General features: G+C 35.8%; 1 protein-coding gene across 11 annotated transcripts in view; it reads right to left on the bottom strand.

Annotated features, from left to right (window-relative positions):
• Positions 1-14,854, bottom strand: part of ZMYM4 (zinc finger MYM-type containing 4) — a 130,693-nt gene that overhangs the window by 61,110 nt on the left and 54,729 nt on the right. The gene's annotated exons all lie outside the window — the stretch shown is intronic.

Below are 14,854 nucleotides of genomic sequence, written 5' to 3'. Positions count from 1 at the left end.
ACTGGAATAGGTTAGGTATGCAAGACGCAGTAGTCAATGACTATAGTGATCTACTATTTGATAAATCCAAAGACCCCAGCTTCTAGGATAAGAACTCGATATTTGACAAAAACTGCTGGGAAAACTGGAAAAGAGTTATGGCAGAAACTAGGCATAGACCAAAATCTTATACCATATACCAAAATAAAGTCAAAACGGGTTCATGATTTAGATATAAGGGCTGATACTAATAGTTCACCTGTCAGATTTACGGAGAACAGAAGAATTTATGACCAAACATAAGATAGAGAACATTATATGAAATACAAAATGGATAATTTTGATTACATTAAATTGAAAAGTTTTTGCACCAACAAAGCCAATGCAACCAAGATTAGAAGGCAAGCAGAAAACTGGGAAAGAATTTTTACAACCAGTGTCTCTGATAAGGGCCTCTTTCTAAAATACATAGAGAATTAAGTCAAATTTATAAGAATACAAGTCATTCCCCAATTGATAAATGGTCAAAGGATATCAACAAGTAGTTCTCAGATGAAGAAATCAAAGCCATCTATAGTCACATGAAAAAATGCCCTAAATCACTATTGATTAGAGAAATGCAAATCAAAACAACTCTGAGGTACCACATCACACCTAACAGATTGGCCAATATGATGAAATGGGAAAACTGTTGGTGAAGATGTGGGAAAACTGGAAGACTAATGCATTGTTGGTAGAGTTGTGAACTGATCCAACCATTTTGGAGAACAATTTGGAACTATGCTGAAAGGGCTATAAAAAAGCACATACCCTTTGACCCAGCAATAGCACTCCTAGGGCTGTATCCCAAAGAGATCATAAAAACGGGAAAAGGACCCACGTGTACAAAAATAGAATTGCAAGTTGAGGGGATGCTCATCAACTGGGGAATGGCTGAACAAGTTGTAGTATATGAATGTAATGGAATACTATTATGCTATAAGAAATGATGAGCAGGCTGACTTCAGAAAAACCTGGAAAGACTTGTATGGACTGATGCTGAATGAAGCGAGTAGAACCAGGAGAACATTATACAGGGTAACAGTCACATTGTGCTGATGACTAACATTAAAAGACTTAGCCTTTCTCAGTAATGCAAGGATCTGAGACATCTCTAAGGTCTTATGATGGAAAATGCTATCCACATCCATAGAAAGAACTATGGAGTTTGAATGCAGATCAAAGCATACTATTTGCTTTTTTTTTCTTCTGTTTTGTTTTGTTTCCTCTTTCTGGTGGTTCCTCATATTGGTTCTAATTCTTATTTACAACATCACTAATGTGAAAATATGTTTAATAGGAATGTATATGTATATAGTCCATATCAGATTGTGTGCCATCTTGAGGTAGGAGGGGGAGAAAAATTTAAAACTTAAAAGCTTATGGAAGTGATTGCTGATAAATCAAAATAAATTAATAAAAAAAAATGACTGATGTGAAAATGTGTTTAATAGGAAATATATATGGAGAAACTATATCAGATTGCACACCGTCTTGGGGAGGTAGATGAGAAGCAAGGGGGTGAAAAATTTTAAATTCAAAAGCTTATGGAAGTGATTGCTGAAAACTATAAGTAAATTAATTTTAAAAAAAAAGAATCACACCGTTCGTAGATCATCTATAAACTTTAACTTAGGTATTAGGTGAGATAACTTGTCCAATGACCCTCAGGTGAATATACTGCTGGAGGAACTGAATCATATCAATTTCAACATCCCCACTATAAACAAAACTAGAAAGAAGTTGTAGCTGAATGTAAGGACAATTCATAAGTAACACTTAGAGAAGCAAACTGGAATTGGTTTGATGAAATGTTCAAAAGGGATATTGTTTCAAGGGATATTGGCATCTCATATTACAGTATAGACTAAGATTTGCAGAATGACCACACCTTGAAAATAATCGTAGATTATATGCCAACTATTTTCTGCAGAGGGTGAAGAGGTAGAGAAATTATTTGAAGAATTCACTAAGGCCCACCAAATTAAATCAACATACACTCTGACTAATGCAAAAGTAGGAATAAGAAAGGACACAGAAAAATATATCAGGAAATAATATAGTTCAAGAACAAAAGAAAGAGACGAGCTAAAAGCTGTAAACATAGAAGCTTCATGTCTTATGTCATGAGCTCTTTTGCAAAAGAATGATCAGAGTGTAGATGGGACAAGGACCAAATAAAGTCTTTTCAACAAGAAAAAAATAATTATTGATGTGGAAATCATGCCCTGAAAACACTTGCCTACATACAGTTAGACCAATGACTTGTCAGAACAAGAATCAGAACTTGATCACACCTGAGATTAGGAAATTAAAATTGGACATTATGTGCATCAAAAATCAATTTAATTAAATTCAGCAACCAATTATTAAACACCTGACATGCACAAGGCATGATGGCAGGCACTGGAAACACAAAGAAAAAAGTGAACACATGTGACTAAAGGAATTTTAATTCTACTGCAGGGATATAACCTGTTTACAACTGAATAAATTTAAAAAATTTTCAAGAAGAAGAATGAGGGGAAAACTGGGAAGATCAAGAAAGCCTCTTGCAAGGGGTGGCACTGGAGCTGTCCTTTGAAGAAACTAAGGATTTTAGGGAGTTAGAGGTGAGGAAGGAGTGGGGTCTAGACATGACAGGACAACCTGGGCAAGGGAAATGGAATGTTGTATTTGGAGAATCTAGTAGGCCAATTTGATAGAAACTGAGATTGCAAGAGAATACTATAAAATAAGCCAAGACACAAACTGGAATAGGGCTTTTAAAGCCAAAGTTATGAATTTGTATTTTATTCTAGAGACAATAGGGAATAACTGAAGATTTTTTGTGCTAGAGGCATGGGGTCAACAGGGTCTGATTTATATTTTAGGAATACCACTTTGGCATCGAAGAGGGAAATGGGTTGGAGGAGCAACAGATTTTTAGGCCACTTGAAAGTTGGAATGATCCTACAAAAATGCAAAAGGTAATGAAAAATATTACTAGCCCTCAAAAGGGAATCAATAGTAAAGACTGGTAAAAAAACAAAATAGTATGAGTAGTCACAACATTATACAATCATTTTAAGAATAAGTTTATGCTCTTGTAGAAGGAAAACATGACAAATATGAGAGAAGAGATAGGCTTTTGAAAATGATTTTCTATATGACATTACTTCATAATTACACATGTGAGAGGGATATACAAAATACATGAACTTACTGTAATCAGTAACTACCAATTATAACAAAGCATTTGATCCAGAAAAGCAAAATGTCAAAGGTTTTCTTAACAATGTGTCTCCCATGTAAAGTATGTATTAATAATAAGACTATTTGAACTTTCTGCCAATTTTAAACACTGCCAGCACAGTATGTCTGAATGTTCTTTCTAATGATCTAAAAAAACATCAATAGTTCAGTGAAGTTAGGAAAACGTCAGGTTCTCGTTAGGTTGTGCTTTAAAATAAAAAATTAAGAGTCTGGTTGTTAACTTTAATAAGGAAGGATGGTTTCATTGATCATCTGAGATAAATGATAATCACTGATCAGGAAAAACTGTTGTGAACCCTAGGAGTAGAATAAACAAGTGGGAGTAAATCAGTCCCAAATTCGATGGTCAGTGTTAAGATCTAGAAAAAAACAATCTACCGCCCCATCAGCTTAAAGTCATTGTGCTCATGAGCTCCAAAACTCCTTTATCTGATCATAATCTTTTATGATTCCATTGTTTCCTATGCTTTAGGACTCCTGTTCTTCAATCTTCAATGTGACCTCTATTTTCTCCACCTCTCAGTTCTTTCCCAAGTCATGACCACCTGCAGTAGCTACACTCTACCTCCTTCCATGTATAAACACTTTAGTGAATTAGTTCAGTTATACTATCCTTTACTCTCAATCTCTTGTTCACCCCATCACTAACTATATCTTGCCAAATCCCAACTCTAGATTACTCCTACCATCCATCTTCTTTACTCCTATTCAAATGCAGTTGAACAGAATTGGGGGAAAATCACAAAAAAACTGGGTCCATAACAAATTTGTAATTTCTAATCTTGCTGGACCCTAAAAATATCAATAACAATATATCTAATTAATTTGCTACCAAATCCTACACTGGTTGTTCCCAACCCTTCTCATTTTTTCTCAAGCCTCCCACAGTTTACCTTCACCCACTCTGTACTAAAGCTCTTACCTCATACTTCACTGAAAACACTGAGGCTATATTCCTCTTCTCATTTTGTAACTCTTAAGACAGCTTTTCCTTTACTCCTATAATGAAGAGATCATAATTTCTGGCAAGGCCATCCCCTCCATGTCCTGTGATCCTCCAGCAGATGGCCCCCTATCATTCTTACTGTCCCTCTAATCTTTAGTCTCTCCCAAATATACTTACAGTCTTTCTCCATTCTCCAAAAACAAACAAAACAAAACCCTCTCTGGATTTTGCCATTCCCCACTTGCTATAGTACTGTATTTGTCCTCCTTCCCTCTCACCTAAACTGCTTGAGAAAGTCAACTACAGCAGGCACCTCCACTTCCTCTCCTCTCATTCTTATATTCTCTGAAATCTGGCTTCCAACCTCATTCCACTGAAATTGCCCTCTCCAAAAGGACCAATGATCTTTAATTACCAAATATAATGACCTTTTCTCAATCCTTAAATTTCTTGACATCTCTACAGCATTTGATGCTATTGATCACCTCCTTCTCCTGGTTGTTTTCTCTACTCCAGATCTTCATGACATTACTCTGTTGTATGTTTGGCATCTAAAGCCTTTCACCACCTGGTCCCTTCCTCTATCAGCCCCTACACCCTTGATGATACAGCCACAGTGGCTTTCTCGATAGTCCTCACTTACAAATACTGAACTCCAATCTCTGTGCCTTTGCGCTGAGTGTCCTATCCTTGGAATGCTCTGCCTCCTCACCTCAGCATCTTAGAATCACTGACTTTCTTCTAGACTCAGCTCAATTGTCATTTTCTAGAAAAGGTCCTTCCCAACTCCCCTGGGTCCTACAGCCTTCCATTTACTCTGTATGTATCTATATATTTACATGTTGCCTCCCAAATTAGAATATAAGCTCCTTGAACTTCAGGAACTATTTGGGCCTTTCTTTATATCTCCAGCTCTTAGTACAATGTCTGGTATATCATAAGTAATTAATAAATACTTAATTGATACACACACACATATACATACACACCAACGTGTATACACATACGTGTGTGTATATTTAAATCACACACATATACACACATACTTTCCCCTCCTTCTCCCCCCCATACTTTCTCAATTTCAAAGAAAAAAGGAAACTTTTACTCTAATCACTGTGTTCCAAACACCACGTACATCATCCCGACCTCATACAACCGTGCAACACTGCTGCCACACCAGCAGTGCTTTTCTTTTATTCTCTCTTCCTCATCAAAGTCAAATCGCCCTTCAAAATGTGGCAATGTGACATAGTGAAAAAAAAAGAGAACAGGGCTTGTGAGATTGGAGGCTCATGTTCTAAAAAGACTTTTTATACTTCACAAACTTTTTAATGAGTTCTTATGCTTTACTCATTTGTATCCTCCCGAAGGTTAGTAGCCCCAGAGCTCAGCACAGGACCTGGTACACAGTAGGAGCTATCTAATAAAAGTTTATAGACTATTCAGTTGTGTGACCTACCAACAAGACTCTGTGAGCTTCTTCATCTTTGAAATGTGGATAATATTTGAATTATCTGCATCGTGGGTCATTGTGAAAAAAGCACTTTTAAGCCTTCAAAAGCAAGCTCATTTAAAACCTAAGTAAAATGTGCCATTCATGAAGCCTCTCTAGTCGATTACAACATAATCTTGTCCTTCAGATTAATTCCCACATCACTCATTCATGTCATTCCACTGCAAACAAACAGGAACTTTACTGTTAGGGCATCAGATTTAGAGAAGATGGGGCCTGATTCTGTTGAACATACCACCATCCTTCCAGTTACACAAGTTTGAAGCTTCAGGGTTATCCTCAACTATTCACTCACCTCACCTGTCTGCTACTTATATAACATCTTTCACTCATTTGCTTCTCAAGCTCCAAGTCCAATACTCTTTATTAGGCCACCTGGGTAATTTGGCGGGCACGCATATGTCGTCTCCTCTGGCTAAATTAGCCAGGTGTTCTAATGAAGAGTATTGGACTTGGAGTTCAGGCAACTTGAGTTTGAATCCTGATTTAAAGTGAACTGATTAAAGGAGCTTTTAAAAATTAGCCTGTTTGAATTTAGAGACGAGAAAGCTGGGCTGCAAAGAGGGTAAATATCTTGCTCATGATCACAAAAGCAGTCAAAGGTTTAGTGGGGAGTTACAGTGGCACCAACTACACCCTCATCAAGAAATGACTGAGCCTGGTGCAGTTGGGCCAGGAAAGGTGAAGAGTGTTTAAGACACTATCATGTTTCCTAAAATACATTTGCCAAAACACATTTTTATCAACATGTTTCTTCTTCACATTGCCTCCATTTCCCACTTTCCCTTTCCCAGAATGCCAAACCTTATAATAAAGAAGAGAAAAAGAGGAAGAAAAGAGAATTTCCACAAAATCCTCCAGCATACCCCAAAGAGCCTGGAGTCATTATGTAGTACTGCACGTCCACTGCACTCCATTTTTACAAAAGAGCAGGGGAAGTAGGTATCTTCTCATCTGTTACTTAGGCCAAGTTTGGCCATTCTAACTTTCCAGCATTTAGGTTCAATTACTAAGTTGTTGCTCTTTCCACTTACATTGTTGTAGTTATCATGAATACCGTTCTCTTGGTCCTGTTACTTGTTTGCTTCTCTGTACTCACTCTGTCTTCATCATTCCTTACAGAATTAATTCCTTACAACACAGTCATATTCCATTACATTCAGTTACTATTATTGGTTTAGCCACTGTCATTAATAGGCATTAATAGTGACATTTGTACATGGGATCTAAATTTCTATCTCTGACCTACATGACAAAGTAAGGGTGGAAACACAGCATGGCTCTGGAGGTTAGAGGCCCTGAGTTCAAATCCTATCTAGGACACTTATTAACCTGTGTAGAATTCACAGCTGAAAGGAATCTTAAAAATCATCCAGCTGAAGCTCCTTGTTTTGCATATGAATAACCTGAGTCTTTGAGAGGTAAAATGGTTCAGGGTCAGAGCCAGTTAGTGGCAGTGATGGGAATAAAACCAAGTATTCTGACTCTGATTCAATATTCTTTGTAATATGTAACTCCGTTCCTTGAGTTTTTCTCTGTAACTAGATTCTAAATTCTGTGACAGCAACAATCACCATCACCTAATTCCTTTTATTTTAAAATATATTTTATTGACATTACCTAGATGTTTCTCTATATTCTGTCACTCCACCCAGAGAACCACTCCTTATAACAAAAATCTTTTTAAAAAAAGAAAGAGGGGAAAAAAAGTACAGCCATAGAAAGATCTTTCAAATATCATTATTAATATTATTAAAAATAATAGGAACAAATTTGTTTAGATAGTGCTTAACAGTCAGTCTACAAAGTTCTTTCCTCACAATTTTGTAAGGCATTACAAACAGCTTTTCAATATTAACAAATTGTACAGCCCCCTCACACTGTCTCATTTTTTACTAATTCTTAACAGTATGTATATTTCGAAGTCTTTTTCTAATAAGCTTAGACTTAAATGTCAGATACCCATTTTACAGATGAGGAAGCTGGGCTCAAACAGGTCAACAGAGTTTCCCACAGTCATACAAAACATCACAGTCAGAACTTTCATATTTTCTGGCTTAAGGACTCATTGATTTTTTTCATTTTACTCCCTGTTCACTTCTTTGTATCCTCTAGATAAACTACTGTAGTTTATACAGAGTAGTATTGCTACTGTAGTAGACTGCTCCTTTCCTAGAAGGTGATTAAGAATGCTACTCCTTATCTTTGTATCTTAATAAACACTAGAATCAAATTCCTTCTTCCCTGGGGCCCAAATTCTACAAATTCTACAGAAACCATACAAAAAAAATCTATATACTTACAACAGGATAAAACTTATTACCATGATTATCATAACAATTGCTTTTTAAAAGGCTACTAACTTTTGAACCTTACTGTTATCTACTGACTAAGCTAGAAACTATCAGCTTCTTGCAAAAAATTTCCTCACAATAGTTTTACATCCTTTCCCTTCTTATCGGTTTAAAATTAGAGGATGACATTCAAGTAATCAACCTGAAACTATTCAATTAAAGTTCTTAAGTTGTTTGTATTCTTTAAGTATAAGTAATCTCATTACTGGTCACATACTACAGGGGAGTCAAGGTCAAAAAAAAAAAGAAGTCCAATACTGGATACACCAAAATATTTGAAGCAACACTCATTATGGCAGCAAAAATCTGGGAAGCACTGTAGATAGTCATCAACTAGGGAAGAGCTGGGAAAAAAAAATGGTGTGAATGTAAAGAAACAGGAAGATTTATAGGATCTAATATAACGTAAAATAAGTAGAACAAAGAGAGTAATATATTAAATGAATACAGCCTTACAAATGAAAAGATTACCAAAAGGAATTTGAACTCTTAAGTGATGGAAAAAACAAGGAATAACTAACTAAACATAATTCCTCCCTCGTGGCAGGAAAGTCAGTGTCTACTAGAGAAAAACATGCATTGAGTGTTTCTATTTAAATACTTTTCACCGTCACCACGGAAGATTCAATGGGGATTAAGTAACAAAGACAAAAGGGAGTAATAAAATGTAATTAAAAATAAAATGAAGATTTAGATGAGCTTTAAGACAATTTTTAGCTCTAAATTTATGAATTATGACAAGACAGTTCAGCAAAGTAGTTACATTATTTCTTTATTTTCAAGAGTATTTAGAATACATTCCACCTCCTGGCAAACAGTGAGGCCATTCCATCTCAAAAGTTATGTATAACTCTTAGATAAGTTAACATAGTGACTAGATACCTGAGAAGAACAACATACTTTTTCCATTTGATTATGGAAATAAATTTAATTTTTACTATTATTAGAATCTATGAATATAGACCTCATTTTAAAATACAACATTAAATTAAAAGAGTTGAGGGGAAAATGCAAAGTGAGACAAATTATATTTCATAGAAATCACCCCCTGACAAAATATTCTGTACCAAGATTTATGTTAAACAAAGATATTGAGCATTCCCTTTTAAAATAAGGTAAAGTACATATATACACATAAAGGAATTGAACTTTAACAGAGGTTTAGAACTGAATTGTCATATACTGTTTTAAAAACTGATGAACAAAAGAATTTAATGAAGAATACATTTACCTGGATTAAAAAAGAAGGGCAAATTGCTATTTCTTTTCTCTTTTTTCAAAATTCAAGGGGTTTTGAAAAAAGAGAAAAGAAATAGCAATTTGTGCTTCAATTTGTACCCCTTATGTTTAAAGATTAGTGGCCACTTTACTGACCAAGAGCTCTCTCTCTTTTTTTTTTTTTGGCTAGGCAATGGGGTTAAGTGACTTGCCCAGGGTCACACAGCTAGTGTATATGTCTGAGGCCGAATTTGAACTCAGGTCCTTCTGAATTCAGGACCAGTCCTCTATCCACTGTGCCACCTATATGCCCCACCAACAGCTCTTTACTGACTAAAATCTCAGCTTTGATACAAAGAGAAAATAAAATCCCATTTCTCTCCCTTTTTTAGGTGGGGTATGGACTGAGGCTCTTTACAACTCTTAGTAACATCCAGGCTCTAACCCAGGTGTGGGGGGACCTGTGGTCTCAAGGCCACATGTGGCCCTCTAGGTCCTCAAGTACGGCCCTTTGAGAAAGCAAATTGCTCTGTGAAGTTTGGATTCGGTCAAAGGGCCATACTTGTTTTTTTGCTTTTTGGCTAGACAATGGGGTTAAGCGACTTACCCACGGTCACACTGCTAGTAAGTGTCAAGTGTCTGAGGCAGGATTTGAACTCAGGTCCTCCTGACTACAAGGCTGGAGCTCTATCCACTGCACCACCTAGCTGCCCCAGAACAGCACTTTCTTAATTGAAAGATCCCTCTCAGAGGGTATGTATAGCTTAGGTCTAACATCTTTATTGTTCAATGTACTTGCACTGGCCAAAACTAAGCCAGAAGGCCATCATTAACGCTCTAGTTTTACTTTGCCAAAGGTGAGAAAATTAAAAAAAGAAATGGAACCATGGCCCAAATGAAAGACGATTAGTGAACATGTAGAAAAGGAAAGAATGATCACAAAGAGCCAAGACAACTTCATCAAACAGGTCATGCCAGACTAACCTTACTTCTTTTTTTGAAAAGGTCATAAAATTGGTATGCCAGGGAATGATGTAGATGCAGTTTACCTGAATTTTAGTTTGCTAATTTTGACCAATTCTCTCATACTTTTCTTGTGGAAAACATGGAGAGATATGGGTAAGATGACCACACAGTTAGATGGATGTGAAACCAAGTAAATAATATGATTAATGGTTTGATGTCAACTTGCAAACAAGGTTCCAACAGGATGTCCCAGGGCTCCATGTTTGTCTTGGCTCTATTTAATATTATTATTAGAGAGAAGGAAGGAGGGAAGGAGGGACAGAATAAAGGAAAGGAAGGAAAAAGGGAGGAAAGGAGAGGGGAAGAAGGGAAGAAAAAGAGGCAGAAAAGGAAAGAGGGAGAGAAGGCAGGATGAAAGGGAGAGAAAAGGAAGGAAGAAAGGGAGAGAGTGAGGGAAAAAGGGAGGAAGGAAGTATTTATTAAAGTAACTACTACATAGTGCCAGGCACAATACCAAGAACTTTACAAATATCTCATCTGATCCTAACAACAACACCGCAAAGTAGCCATATATTTATTCCCATTTTACAAGTGAGGAAACTGAAGCAAAGAGAGGTTAAATGACTTGCACAGGATCACATAACTATTAAGTGTCCTAGGTTAGATGATAATAATAATAACAATAATAATAGCTAACATTTATATAGCACGTAACTATGTGCCAGGCACGTGCTCAGTGCTTTACAAATATTATCTCATTTGATCCTCACAACAACCCTGGGAGATAAGTGTTATTATTATCCTCATTTTACAAATGAGGAAACTGAGGTAAATAAGTTAAGTGACTTGCCCGGTGTCACACAGCTAGTACGTGCCTAAGGCTAAATTTGAACTCAGGTCTTCTTGATTCCAGGCCCAATGCTCTATCCATCACACCACCTACCTTGCTCTAAACACATTTATCAAATTTGCAGGTGAGGCAACGCTAGGAGGAACAGTTAACACACTAAATAACAGTCAAGATTTGAAAAGATCTTTGTAGGCTAGATAACTGGAATGAAACGAATAAATGTAAAGTCTCACACGGGTTAAAAAAAAAAACAACTTCCCAAGTACAAGATGAAAGAAGTATGGCTAGACAACAGCTGATGCTTCTAGGAACAGCGACAGTCTATCCTCTGTCTTGGTCCTACCACATATGGAGTGCTATAGTCAGTTATCGGGGTCAAATTTCAGGAAGGATATTAATAAGCTAGAGGAGAGTGTACAGACACAAGCAACCAAGGTGCTGAAAGGCTTTATTTCACCATATGAGAATCAAGTGTGGCCTTTTGACTGAATCCAAACTTCACAGAACAAATCCCCTTAATAAAAGGGTTTGTTCAGACTCAGTCAAAAGGCTGCAAAGGCTGCACCTAAGGACCTGGAATGCCACATGTGGCCTTCCCATCCCGGCTTAGGACTTTTAGCCAGGAGAAAAGACCTGAGGACATATGCAAACTATCAAGTACTTGAGGGAGTGTCACCACCTCAAACAAGAATTAAATTATAGGGCAGAATTAAGAACAATGAGTTCAAAGCTCAAGAAAAAGGAAACTAAAGCTTGATGTAAAGAAATAACTTCCTAACAATCAGAACCTTGGTAAGATGAAACAGGATGTTTTAGAGTGGCAATGAATTAATCAAGTAAAGGAATGACTATTAATTTGATATGCTATAACAATTTTTTCTAAGTATGGATCAGACTAAATGGGCAATGAGGTCCCTTCCATATGTGAATTTCTGTGCCTCTGTGACCATAATTCTTTGTTTAATCATACTATTATCTTTAGAGTTGTAAGGAATCAGAATTTATGTTTTCAGTCAGTTTTGGTTTACTTTTTTTTTTTTAAAGAAAGAACAAGTGAGCCTTTATTGTCAATTTTCTAGAGTAGAATACATTTTTATAGTCACACATCTGACTGAAGCACACAAAACAAGTAAGAACATGCTGTTTTTGCTGTTTACTGATTTCACAAAAGCATCTATGTAGAATAAAATGCAACCAAGAAGGATCTTCTCAAACAAGATATCTTGCACATACACTGAAATCTTACACAACTCTAGGGGAGACATAACAAGAGGGACAGCCTTATTGAGTAAAAAATCTACTGAATATGGAAATCAAATGAGATATTTTAACAAGGAGGTATATTTATCAAAAATGTTCAAGTCAGTATCATGATGTATGTCCAAAATAAGATACAAAAAAAAAAATAAAAAGATAAGACTCTGGCAAATGCTCCTAATTTGGAAAAGACATTATAATAACTGAGCCTCAAAATACTATAGTGTCCTATGTGAAATCCTAAACATTTTAAGTAATTTAACCATTGACACTAAAAAAACAAAGTAGATGAAAAACACAAATAGCTCAGGTTATGCCATTCAACTGGGACAGTTAGGCTGGTACAGTGGATAGAGTGCCAAGCTTGGAGTCAAGAAAGACCTGAGTTCAAATCCAACCTCAAACACTTACTAGCTGGGTGACCGTAAGCAAGTCACTTAATCCTGTTTGCCTCAGTTGCTCATCTGTAAAATGAGCTGGAAAAAGCAGCAAAATACTGCAGTATCTTTGTCAAAAAAAACCCCAAGGGTCACAAATGGTCAGACACAACAGAAATGACTAAACAACATGCCATTCAACTAGTTAGTCTATCAAACCGGTTCATCAAGTAATACTATTGTGTGTAAGAAATGTTACAGAAGATAGTTTCAGAAAAACCTGGGAAGATTTATATGAACTGTTGAAAAGAGAAGTGAGAAGAAACAGGAGAATAATGTACACAATAACAACAATATTGTAAAGATAATCAACTGTGAAAGGCATTTAGCTACGGCATTTAGCTACTCTGATCAATCAAATGATTTACCAACTCCAAACAACTTACGACATAAAATGCTACTCCCATCTCCAGATAAAAAACTGGTGGACTCAGAGCGCAGACTGAAGCATTTTTTCTCATTCTTTGTTTTTCTTGCTTACTCTTCCTAAAACATGGCTATTGAAGAAATATGTTTTATATGACCTCATATATATAAAGGGTATCATATTTCTTGCCTGCTTAATAGTTGGGAGAAGAAATGGAGGAATGAAGAGAATTTGGAAAAGAAAAGAAAATTTTTTAATTAAAAAAATAATAAATTAAATCTATCAACTTTTATATCTACTCTAAGGTAAGAAAGAATACCACAAACAATTATCTAGGTAATGAAATAAGGCTGAAATACATTTAGGAAATTATACAGTCCTTTTGATGATCCAAAGTGACCATCACTGCAAAAATACTAAAGGCAACATGGTTTATACAAGGTAAATAGTACAGCTCTGGAATCAGACGACTTGCATTTGAATGCCACTCCTGACTCACTGGGTGATCATGGGCAAGTCATTTAAAATTACTGGGACCTCATTTTATTCGTCTATAAATGAAAGAGGTGGACAGATAATCTTTTGAGGAACTTCAAGATCTTTAACCAATATAGTCTTCTGGTGATGCTATGCTAATTATAGAATATAAGAATTCTACTAAAATTCAAAAATTATAATTGCATTGTAAAGACACATAGGCTGCAGCGCATAACCAATAACTTACACAAGAGGAACAACATAAGCCATTATCAAAAATGTATTTGACCAAAAAAGGACTATTCAGGTAGTGACAATGATATCAAATGAGATGACAGAGATAAAACATTTTGCAAACTTTAAATTGTTATATAAACACTATCTTAAATTTATTATCATTAGTATTATTAATGAGAAATAACAGGTGGAGAGGGTCAGTGGTACACTGACATCTAAGTGGAAAGTTTCCAACCCACTAAATTGATCCTTTATGGAGGATTTTTGGGAACAGGTTGTTAAAAGTTAGATAGGAAGAAACCTTGTGAAGAGATGGGCAATGTGCAGTTATGGAAAGACAATAGCAATGAAATCATGACTCCATCAGAGTATCTAGTAAATTAAGAATAAGCTGATACATATATGTATACACATATATCCCTGTTAGGGTAAATTTATTGTTTGATTAACAAACTTTTAAAATTCTCATCTAATTTTCTTCTAGATCACTTGATGCTCACCAAACTAGAACAAATTCATTCTAAAAGTCAGCAGCTGGCACATATTGTCCACCACTATGCAATTTCAACCAGGAGCAAACAAAATGATAGCCCTCATCAAATAAAATACCAAATATCAAAATCTCTTCAAATTTTATTTTTTCTTTCTAAGCTTCCAGGCAAATAACAGGAAGAGATTTCTGAATAGCCATATCTCTGTTAAGTAATAAAGAATGATAAGCTCAACAAAGCACCAACAAAAAGCACAAATCAATAGTATTACTCTACAAGAAAAGGGGGTCAGGAAATTTAAGAGAACAAGAACACAAATGGACCCAAATGGGAAAATAACTGAAAAGGAAGAAAAAAAATACCAAGACATATTACCTTCTTTCTGCAGAGAAAAGAAAAATGGATGCTACAACCACTTGTGCTTTTTGTTAATTTACCAACTTATGAATGTGTTTAGAACTCTAGAGG

Source organism: Phascolarctos cinereus, unplaced genomic scaffold (assembly GCF_003287225.1).
Source record: "Phascolarctos cinereus isolate Bilbo 61053 unplaced genomic scaffold, phaCin_HiC Scaffold_726;HRSCAF=1367, whole genome shotgun sequence".
Lineage (NCBI taxonomy): Eukaryota > Metazoa > Chordata > Mammalia > Diprotodontia > Phascolarctidae > Phascolarctos > Phascolarctos cinereus.
This window is presented reverse-complemented; position numbering and strand designations above follow the sequence as displayed.